The following is a 1,688-nucleotide window of genomic DNA, read 5'->3' as shown; positions in this document are numbered from 1 at the left end:
AAGACACACAGATCAGCAAACAATTTCCAGGAATAGACAAAAGTATCTGATTAACTCATCAATAGATTTCCCAGTGTAGGCAGAGTAACTGATTAGCTCATCAATAGATTTCCGGGAGTATCTGATTAACAATAATCAACTAGGATCTACATAAGTATCTAAGGAATTAAGGGAACTAAGGTGAGGATGCTTCAACTGTTATTATTTAAATTAACTGAGTGGTTCACAGCCCTTACCTTTACTAGGACTTTCAAGGGCTACCAGCTTTTGGGGGGTCTCTGTCTAAACTCAGCTAGTGAAGACAATGAATGGACTCCGGCAGGTTAATGCCTCCTCATTTGGATTTCAGCCTTGCAAACGCTTTCCCGACTGCCCAGGCAACCTAAATCAGCTACCCAGTCTCTGTATAATTTGGGTGCATTACTTTCTCAATAATACTTACCCTCTCTGAAATGACTGTACTTTTTTATTATCTGTCTCCCACCCTGGACTGTAAACTAAGGGCAGAGAAGATACCCACTCTGGTCCCTCTCTGTCCCCCGAGCTGCAGTGCCCCCTGAGTGCTGGAAGTGCGGCCAGTCCAGCTTGAGCTGAGCTAAAAATGCAACATACCAACTGGGCTTCGAAGACTCAGTACAAAAAACACACAAAGTACCTCAATGTTTATACTGATTAAGTGTTGAAATATTTTCAATATATTAAGTAGAATATGTTATTAAAATTTCATCTCTTTTTACCTTTTTTATGCAGTTACTAGAAAAAAATAAATCTGTGACTAACATATTTCTATGGGAGAGTACTGTACTGATATAGAAGTTCAGTCAATATTTATTGAAGAAAAATATAAAATAGACTTACTGAAATAAATGAGCTATCAAGCCAGGGGTTCACAGGGAGGGAAGAGGAGTAATGAGTGGGCGAAGTGCCAAGAATGTTTAGGGTGGTGAAATGATTCTGTGTGACATTGTAATGGTGGGTGCATAATATTATACATTTTCAAAACCCAGAGAACTGTACAACACAGAAAGTGAACCCTCATGTAAACTATGGACTTTAGTTAATAATGTATCAATATTGGCTCATTAATTATAACAAATACACCACAGCCATTTGGGAACCCTCCGTACTATGATATGATCAATTTTTCTGTGAACTTACAACTTTTTAAAAAGTCTGTTTTAAAAAAGGAATCCACATTTGCAAGCCACTAGAATTGTATTTCTAAACATCCTATATAATAAAAGAGAAAAATGGTAATTGGCGTACGACGATACCCTTTTCATTGGCTAATCAGGGCTATATGCAAATTAACTGCCAACTCAGATGGCAGTTAACTGACAACAAAATGGCGGTTAATTTGCATATGTAGGCACAACGCAGGGAGGCGAAAGGGAAAGCAGGAAGAAGCCCCCTGCCACGGACAGTGATCGGAAACCCAGGGGGGGCGCTAAGAGCCCCCAGGGCCGCCTTTGCCCTGCCCCCAAGCCATGATCGGAGAATCAGGCGCCTTTGCCGCCCTGGCCAGTGATAGCAGGCGGTAGGGGTGGAGCCAGCGATGGGAGCTGGGCACGGTCAAAGCTGCAGTCCCGGTCAAAGCTGGCAGTCCCGGGAGCTAGGGGTCCCTTGCCTGGGCCTAAAGTGGAGCCCACGATCCTGGGGCCGCTGCCGCTGCGGGTCCCCGCGGTCCA

Source organism: Myotis davidii, unplaced genomic scaffold (assembly GCF_000327345.1).
Source record: "Myotis davidii unplaced genomic scaffold, ASM32734v1 scaffold642, whole genome shotgun sequence".
Taxonomy (NCBI): Eukaryota; Metazoa; Chordata; class Mammalia; order Chiroptera; family Vespertilionidae; genus Myotis; species Myotis davidii.
Note: the sequence above shows the minus strand (reverse complement) of the source record.